The 10,000-nt window shown below is 47.6% G+C and overlaps 1 protein-coding gene across 3 annotated transcripts in view; it reads left to right on the plus strand.

Moving 5' to 3' along the window:
* The window catches only part of Tet (Ten-Eleven Translocation (TET) family protein), a 443,099-nt gene that overhangs the window by 357,415 nt on the left and 75,684 nt on the right, over positions 1-10,000 (plus strand). The window lies entirely within an intron of this gene.

The following is a 10,000-nucleotide window of genomic DNA, read 5'->3' on the forward strand; positions in this document are numbered from 1 at the left end:
AGGGGATTAAGAATACTTCCCACGTATTCCCTGCGTGTCGTAGATGGCGACTAAAAGGGGAGGGAGCGGGGGGCTGGAAATCCTCCCCTCTCGTTTTTTTTTTTAATTATTCCAAAAGAAGGAACAGAGGGGGCCAGGGGAGGATATTCCAAAAAAGGCCCAGTCCTCTGTTCTTAACGCTACCTCGCTAACGCGGGAAATGGCAAATAGTTTAAAAGAAAAGAAAGAAATATATATATATATATATATATATATATATATATATATATATATATATATATATATATATAGACATATAGACAGGTTAAGATATTACAATATTGTCGATCTTGCCTTACCAGCTGCTTTGTGAGAGGAAAAGAATTGTTTGGTTTCACCATGTTGTTTTTGTGGCTACACCTGACCTTTCTCCCGAGTCCCCTCGTGACCTGAGCTGACCTCTCTGGGTCACTGGATACGCTGAGGCTGTGGGATTGGTGACTTGAGAAAGTGGCGAATAGATGGATAGATACGTAGTTACGAGGTGCTGTCGACAGACGGTACATAAGGTACAGTAGATAGACCGCAGTTTAAGATGCGTTAGATAGACGGTAGTAAAGAAATAATAGATAGTCAGCAGTTAAGACACAGTGTATAGAAATTGCCAATAAAGGTATAGAAGATGGACGGTATTTTAGATACAGTAGACAGACGATAGATAAGGTATAGTAGATAGAGCGTAGTTTAGGTACGGTAGGTAGATGGTAGATAAGGTACAGTTGAGAGAATGTAGTTCAGGTATGGTACGTAGACGGTAGATAAGGTACAGTAGTAGACCGTAGTTTAGGTATGGTAAGTAGACGGTAGATAAGGTACAGTAGATAGACCGTAGTTTAGGTATGGTAAGTAGACGGTAGATAAGGTACAGTAGATAGTCCTTAGTTTAGGTATGGTAAGTAGACGGTAGATAAGGTACAGTAGATAGACCGTAGTTTAGGTATGGTAAGTAGACGGTCGATAAGGTACAGTAGATAGAACGTCGTTTAGGTACGGTAGATGGACGGTGGTCGATTTTCAGTCGTAAATCAGGAATGATTTACACCCATCTCGAAGGAAAACTGTAAACGAATGATGATATGTCATGGGTTCTTTTCGTAACTCATTTTGGGAACTCCTCATCAGCGATAAGTACTTTGTGATGTAATTTGAAATTGAGTTAACGACACATAGGGTTAACGATTCACAGACTTGACGAGAGTTACACTATACACAAGCTTAACGAGAACAAAGTTAACGATGTATATAGATACAGAGGATGAACAAGGGTTAACGATGTAATAGACACAGGCTTAACGAGAAGAGTTAACAATACACAAGCTTAACGAGAACAGAGTTAACGATAGATACACAGGATAAACGATAAGAGTTGACGATGTAATAGACACACACAGGCTTAACGAGAACCCAGAGGTGCTTTCACATCATCTATAGATTACGATAAACGTCAGATGTCGTCGGTTTAGAGGGATCAGATCGCTTTGGAAAAAGGAATCCTTCCTCTTAAGTCCATAATCGTATTTTACTGGAGAATCTAGAACCAGCGAGGGAGGTTCAAGACATCGATATGAGACGCGTGTTAATTAACAGATGTAATCAGATTACTTTTGTAAGTTATCGTAGACGGTTTCATTGAGTAACAAATGTAATCAGATTACTTTATTATTATTATTATTATTATTATTATTATTATTATTATTATTATTATTATCGTAGACGTTCTCCCATGTTTATTGAAGTTATCCCCGTTTTCAACGGAAATTTGTGATACTTGCTTTGCGCGTCCGTTTTCTTTGTCTTCATTTCCTTTATTCCTCTTCCCATTTTCTGTAGTAATCGTATTACGGGTTTGGCGTCCGTCCTTACACTTCGTATTTGTCATTCATCCATGAAACGGATGGTGATGCCTGTTGTATTTCAGGGTCATACAGTTGTAGGATTTACACAGCATCGTCTGGCTTGGAATAAATCATTCGTGATTTTGCTCTCTCTCTCTCTCTCTCTCTCTCTCTCTCTCTCTCTCTCTCTCTCCCCCATTATCCTCACCTTGCCTTACTGTCCTCCATCTTCCTTCCTCCCATCTCCTCCACTCCCCGTCGCCCCACAAAGCTCCCCGGGACACGTCTGTACTGCCGTCGGTCACCCTCGTTGGTGTATAACGCAGCTCTCCACCGCACACGCATTTATTAAATCCCTTATTTATTTTTTTTTTCCCGTTCATGGCGATATGCGGACGCAGTTGAACCCCTCCTCCCCCACACCCACCCTCAACCAACCAGTCTCCCAGTCCCCCTTTTGTGGAAACGAAGCGGTGTCGAACACCGCCGCTCGATACGCGATGCCTTCCTTCCTTTTGAGTGATTAAAACGTTAATGTGATTAGGATTTACGCCCTCTGTGTGTGTGTCTCTCTCTCTCTCTTCCTCGGCTACGACACTGTTGTTCAGCGATGCTAAAGAGCGTAATGAACTAGATCTCTCTTTATCTTTACATACGTTCTAAAATGGCGGTGCATGATTGTCATTTGAACAGGTGATGTTCGTGTGAGTACAATACGTACCGTTAACCATTATCTGAAATCAGCCCTTTAAAAATGGGGTTTATGGAACGTATTTCTTGTTTTTTTTCATATATCGATAATCATTTTGTGCTACAGAGGGGTGGTCATAACGCAGTGTGTGTGTGTGTGTGTGTGTGTGTGTGTGTGTGTGTCGTCTGGCTGTGTGCGGGCGCAACTATGAAATAACACTGCGTTTAAGTAAGGCCGCGAGAGGGGCTTAAAAGCAGAGTGAGGTTGCGAACCAAATTGACCTTATGAGCAAAGTCGCTCTGTGAGTAAAATCACATTACGAACAGACTTGGCGTTGCGAGGCTAATTGAGTTACAACGAGCGGGTGCATTATGCAGTGATGATGACGAAGAGGCTGCTTGGTGTGTACACACACACACACACACACACACACACACACACACGCACACACACACACACACTGGTGTGGTAACACTGTGGGGGATGCAGATCATCTCTGGCCCCATTTTAGCACCCGTGATCTCTCTTAGCATCCCCCCGTCTCCCTAACACCTGTGACCTCCAACATGACCTCTGAACCTCACCCGACCTATATTCCCCTAAGTGACCTCCGACACCCTACCTATGCCGTACACCCCCCCTCCCCCCTAGTGATTTCTAGCCCTCATCACCCTAATCCTCATGACCTTTGGCCTCATATCCTCCCCTTGTACCTTGTTCACTCTTACTCCTAAGACCCACTAATCGTGATCTTTCACCCCCTTGACTTCACACCTTAGTGACCTGTGACCTTGTGACCTCGTGGTATTCATGACCCCGTGACATAGATGACTTCCTAACCCAGTGATCTTTGACGATGTGGCATATTTGACCTTGGTTCTTCATGACTGTTGACCTTGCCGATCCGTGACCTTCGACCCCCAGCTTCTCGTCGCCACTGACCTTCGTGACTCCCTCCCTCATCCCTGTGATATCTGATCTTTGACACACGCCCTTCGAACCGTATCACACACACCTGACCTGCAACTGACGTTGGCAGCCCTCCGCTCCCATCTCGCCCTTCCCCTCCCTCACCCCCAAGCGACGCCAGCATCTTGGTGTTTCTTCCCTCCCCCCCGGGAGACGCGGATCCATCTCTCCATCCTCGAGGATTCTGGGAATGTATACCCGACGTTGTAACCTGGGTTCCTCCTTCACCCTCCTCCTCGCCGCCGCCCTTCCACTCGTCTCCTCCCTAGTGCCTCCCTCAGCGATGCTCTTCCCCCCCACCCCCTCCTTGGGGCCCGAGGGAAGCCACTGGACGCCAAATGATTTCGAGGTAACTGTAGTTAAGGTAGTGAGTGGGGGGCGGGGTTATTCAACTCCCGCCATACTGTTTTGATTTATATGTCCCAGACGACTGGCTGCAATTTCTATTCATTTTTTTCTTCCTTTTCAAAGCTCTAGTCGTATAGTTCAACGCTCTTGTGTGTTTGCCTTTTAATTCGCTTTGTCTTGGGACGTTGACGATTTAGTTGAGATGATGTCAGTTGTGATTTCTACCAAGGACGGGGAATCAGATGTGACGACCCATATTTCTGTCATGCGTTCCTAACGCTTTGAGGGAGAAGACACATTTATATCTAGCCTGGTCTTCGAGGATGATATGAATACCGACTAAGGTCTCAATTGTTCATCCAGTCCGTATATATGTATCTGGAAATGGCCAGAGATGAAATGAACCATCGACCAGAAAGGTAAGAAGAAAGAGACCCATGCGAACCACGCGTCCCTTGTTTTCTTCACCTTCTTTGTGTACTTCGATGAACCTGATCGAAGAGCAACCTTTCCCGTGTACGTAATTCCATAGAACGCTACTTCATCATATAGTCACCAGGAGCATAAACTCCGTAGCGTTTTAGAATTAGACTTTTCCATCTGAAAGACTCTGTACTCTACCCATTGTACGCACTGTGCTTGCTCCACACACTGTACCATACCCACTGTACGCACTGTACTTGCTCCACACACTGTACCATACCCACTGTACGCACTGTACTTGCTCCACACACTGTACCGTACCCACTGTACGCACTGTACTTGCTCCACACACTGTACCATACCCACTGTACGCACTGTACTTGCTCCACACACTGTACCATACCCACTGTACGCACTGTACTTGCTCCACACACTGTACCATACCCACTGTACGCACTGTACTTGCTCCACACACTGTACCGTACCCACTGTACGCACTGTACTTGCTCCACACACTGTACCATACCCACTGTACGCACTGTACTTGCTCCACACACTGTACCATACCCACTGTACGCACTGTACTTGCTCCACACACTGTACCATACCCACTGTACGCACTGTACTTGCTCCACACACTGTACCATACCCACTGTACGCACTGTACTTGCTCCACACACTGTACCATACCCACTGTACGCACTGTACTTGCTCCACACACTGTACCATACCCACTGTACGCACTGTACTTGCTCCACACACTGTACCATACCCACTGTACGCACTGTACTTGCTCCACACACTGTACCATACCCACTGTACGCACTGTACTTGCTCCACACACTGTACCATACCCACTGTACGCACTGTACTTGCTCCACACACTGTACCATACCCACTGTACGCACTGTACTTGCTCCACACACTGTACCATACCCACTGTACGCACTGTACTTGCTCCACACACTGTACCATACCCACTGTACGCACTGTACTTGCTCCACACACTGTACCATACCCACTGTACGCACTGTACTTGCTCCACACACTGTACCATACCCACTGTACGCACTGTACTTGCTCCACACACTGTACCATACCCACTGTACGCACTGTACTTGCTCCACACACTGTACCATACCCACTGTACGCACTGTACTTGCTCCACACACTGTACCATACCCACTGTACGCACTGTACTTGCTCCACACACTGTACCATACCCACTGTACGCACTGTACTTGCTCCACACACTGTACCATACCCACTGTACGCACTGTACTTGCTCCACACACTGTACCATACCCACTGTACGCACTGTACTTGCTCCACACACTGTACCATACCCACTGTACGCACTGTACTTGCTCCACACACTGTACCATACCCACTGTACGCACTGTACTTGCTCCACACACTGTACCATACCCACTGTACGCACTGTACTTGCTCCACACACTGTACCATACCCACTGTACGCACTGTACTTGCTCCACACACTGTACCATACCCACTGTACGCACTGTACTTGCTCCACACACTGTACCATACCCACTGTACGCACTGTACTTGCTCCACACACTGTACCATACCCACTGTACGCACTGTACTTGCTCCACACACTGTACCATACCCACTGTACGCACTGTACTTGCTCCACACACTGTACCATACCCACTGTACGCACTGTACTTGCTCCACACACTGTACCATACCCACTGTACGCACTGTACTTGCTCCACACACTGTACCATACCCACTGTACGCACTGTACTTGCTCCACACACTGTACCATACCCACTGTACGCACTGTACTTGCTCCACACACTGTACCATACCCACTGTACGCACTGTACTTGCTCCACACACTGTACCATACCCACTGTACGCACTGTACTTGCTCCACACACTGTACCATACCCACTGTACGCACTGTACTTGCTCCACACACTGTACCATACCCACTGTACGCACTGTACTTGCTCCACACACTGTACCATACCCACTGTACGCACTGTACTTGCTCCACACACTGTACCATACCCACTGTACGCACTGTACTTGCTCCACACACTGTACCATACCCACTGTACGCACTGTACTTGCTCCACACACTGTACCATACCCACTGTACGCACTGTACTTGCTCCACACACTGTACCATACCCACTGTACGCACTGTACTTGCTCCACACACTGTACCATACCCACTGTACGCACTGTACTTGCTCCACACACTGTACCATACCCACTGTACGCACTGTACTTGCTCCACACACTGTACCATACCCACTGTACGCACTGTACTTGCTCCACACACTGTACCATACCCACTGTACGCACTGTACTTGCTCCACACACTGTACCATACCCACTGTACGCACTGTACTTGCTCCACACACTGTACCATACCCACTGTACGCACTGTACTTGCTCCACACACTGTACCATACCCACTGTACGCACTGTACTTGCTCCACACACTGTACCATACCCACTGTACGCACTGTACTTGCTCCACACACTGTACCATACCCACTGTACGCACTGTACTTGCTCCACACACTGTACCATACCCACTGTACGCACTGTACTTGCTCCACACACTGTACCATACCCACTGTACGCACTGTACTTGCTCCACACACTGTACCATACCCACTGTACGCACTGTACTTGCTCCACACACTGTACCATACCCACTGTACGCACTGTACTTGCTCCACACACTGTACCATACCCACTGTACGCACTGTACTTGCTCCACACACTGTACCATACCCACTGTACGCACTGTACTTGCTCCACACACTGTACCATACCCACTGTACGCACTGTACTTGCTCCACACACTGTACCATACCCACTGTACGCACTGTACTTGGTGAAATTTGTTAGAAACGACCAGCCTTCCCCCCCCCCCCCCCCCCCCCCCCCCCCCCCCCCCCCTGAGTAATGAGGGTATCCAAAGCCATGAAGAAATACGACAGCTATCCCTGAGTCTAGTACGATTCGAAGTTTATAGTCCCCGATAGAAAAGTGAACAGAAAATGTGACCAGAGAAAATGTGCGCGGGTTGGGTTTGATATTAAACGAGTGTTTTGTCTCTTTTTTTTTTTGTTAGGGGGGGAAGTGTGTGGGTCATTGACTGGTTAATGATGGATTTGATTTAGGAGCCATGTGCGTGGTGGTGGGCGTGGGGGGTGGTTAAGATTTATGATGACGTCCGCCCAAGATGGATTAGCGTATTATCCAGTACAGGTAATTGCATATTGAAGGCAGCACCCGTCAGACATCACCCCATTCAAGAACTCCGAGTTAACCCCTTGCGTTGTCCTGATGTATTGTAAGGGGTCGGTTGGAAGATGGGGGAGTGGCTGATTCTAAACATCCTGAGCGACACTGGTTTGTGGGCAGGGACGTTTTCCTGAATTGGTCCATAGTCTGGAAATCATTTGGGTGTCCAACGAAGTTTGTGCTGGCGGGATGGATCAAAAGCTTGGGATTTCTGTTGCTGGTGACGAAGCTAAGGGTTAAGCTTCAAGTTAAGGGTGCCATACGCAAGCTTCACAGAGGCGAGATGGATTTATTAAGCTTGGGATTTCTGTGGTTGGTTACGAAGCCGTGCATTAAGTTTCTCGTTAAGGGTGCCATACGCAAGCTTCACTGAGGCGAGATGGATTTATTAAGCTTAGGACTTCTGTGGTTGGCTATGAAGCTGTGTGTTAAGCTGCACGATAAGGGTGCTGGCATTTTGGCCCTGAAGCCTCCTCATACGCAAGCTTCACTGAGACGCTCCCCTGCGTAACACAACCGCTGACCACGTTTTGGTCATGCTGAGGTTCGCTTGGGGTTGTTGCGTTAAGTCGGGGTTGTGTATGATAAGAACTGGATTTCAGTGCTTGTCGTCAAAATGTTAAGTGTATAGTGAGGTTTTCAGAGCCTGCCTACACCTCGTTCGCCCAACGAAAACTGGGGGTAGAGTTGATTGATAGATAGATGGATAGATGGACACCACAAGAATATAGTATGGTAGAAGATAAAGGTGACAAGAGTGTAGTATGGTAGATAGATAGATAGATGAAGATCACAAGAATATAGTATGGTAGATAGATAGATAGATAGATAATGATGACAAGAGTGTAGTGTGGTGTGGTAGATAGATAGACGTAAATCGCAAGAGTGTTGTATCTGTGTTGTGGTCATACATCAGTATTGTCTCGGAAAATGAAGAATCGTGGAATTTACAGGTAAGAAATATCAGCACTCTCTATGTCCCTTTGTACATTGCAAATATGCCTTTGTAGTTCGCGAAGAACAACAACAACGAGAGGAGGGGGGTAAAAAAAAAGCAGTCTTATGACGAATGAAATGCGCAGAGGCGCTGAAGCAACAAATGTGGCTATAAGTGGGAAAGAGTTCGAGACCCCTGTCTCTTTTTTTTTTTTCTCTCTCTCTCTCCTTTTTTTTTCATGTTTAAAGCATGTAAAATGTCGCTCTCGTAAAAACTGGACGTGTGATACCAGGTTCAGGGTACCCGAAGAGACCAGAATGGCGTAATTAGGAAAATGAGGCTGACACTGTCGGCTGGGGGATGTAATCACGGGGGAAAATGTGAGGAGGAGGAGGAGGTGGTGGGGGGGTTTAGGAGAGACGAGCTTAAAAACTTTGGCCGAGGAACTTGCTCAGTTGTCAGGAATAAGTAAGTATGATGAAAGGAAGCGACCAACATGCCAGGGAGGGAATTAACGCGCGGCCTGCGACCGAGGGGGGGAAACCTGCAGACCTGCTGGGCCATTCTCAGAACGTGGGATGAGTGTCCGCTGAGGAAGGAGGAACGCCACCATCGGCAGGAACAGTTAGCTAGTGAGTAGCAAGAACCGCTTGCTTGAACGTATGGCCGAGGCGAGTAAGAGAGTTGAGCGCGCGTGCGGACGCGATTCATTGTGCGAACGACTCCTCCGCCAAGACTATGCTGATTCTTCGGGAGCCGTTGGATGAGACGAGTTCCAGGGTAGGCTCTTGATGCGATTCCCATGAATGGCAGGTGGAGAGGTTGCGTGACAGCTGTTGTATGGGTATGTATAGGTACGATACACACACACTCGGGGCCCAAGGTTCCCACAGCCGCTCTTCGGGTACCTGCTTCGTCAGGTTGCTGCGAGCCTCTCCACGTCTGGATTTTAGAAGTTGAGGCATTTCTTGTAAATGAAGTTGTTGGAGTGATCCGTGGGAGGCCCCTTACCTCACGGACGCCCCTTAAAAAAGGGCCTGATGTTGGGAGAAGCAAGACACCTTGGAGTGTGACCTCACGCGTCTCGATCCAGGCGAGGAAGTTCGCGTCTGAGAGTATCACAAGTTTTCGTTTAATCAGATTGGATGAGAGAGGGGAAATACTCCAGTATTGCGCGGAGCGTCTCCCCCTCGCCCCCCTTCCTTCCCCCTCAGAATGAACGATCGACTGGAAATATAGTCCAGATTTGGCCGACGAGACCAAGTGTCTCCGGAGGTACAAGAGCAGGTCGCAGAATTATGCAGAAAATCGCCACCGTCCGGAGCATGAAAATCTAATCTCGCGAAAGATGACTCAAATCTACTTTGGAAAAAAAAAGGGGGGGGGGAAATATGTCTTGAGTGTATGGAGTTCGTGCGCAGCATCGGAGGACGCCTACTCCTTCTGGCGCCGAGGTAAGGC

This window comes from Panulirus ornatus, chromosome 36 (assembly GCF_036320965.1).
Source record: "Panulirus ornatus isolate Po-2019 chromosome 36, ASM3632096v1, whole genome shotgun sequence".
Classification (NCBI taxonomy): Eukaryota; Metazoa; Arthropoda; class Malacostraca; order Decapoda; family Palinuridae; genus Panulirus; species Panulirus ornatus.